The sequence below is a fragment of the Pteropus alecto genome, unplaced genomic scaffold (genome assembly GCF_000325575.1).
Source record: "Pteropus alecto unplaced genomic scaffold, ASM32557v1 scaffold22, whole genome shotgun sequence".
Classification (NCBI taxonomy): Eukaryota; Metazoa; Chordata; class Mammalia; order Chiroptera; family Pteropodidae; genus Pteropus; species Pteropus alecto.
This window is the reverse complement of record NW_006434839.1, coordinates 20,176,766-20,177,081: the sequence shown is the minus strand read 5'-3', so window position 1 is coordinate 20,177,081 and position 316 is coordinate 20,176,766.

The window sequence follows — 316 nt, the reverse complement described above, 5'->3', positions numbered from 1 at the left end:
GGTCGGTCAGTGTTTCCATTGCTTCCTTGTCCTTTTGTTTCTGTTTTCTTTATTTTGGTTGGCTTTTGTGGGTTTTGCCTCCGGTTCTTCTTGTTTTATGTTATATATTTCAGTTCTGAATCTTTGGTGCGTGGTTACCATTACGAATATGAAAAGCATAGTTATAGATATACTGTCATCCATTTTCTCCTGTGTGTGCCGTATCTCCTTTCCCTTTTGTGAATTTGGATCTTTGAATTCTCCCTTTTTCTCTCATGGTTGTCTCAATTTGTCCCTATGTATGCTGAATGTTCATTACTATCTTGCTCTAGCAAAT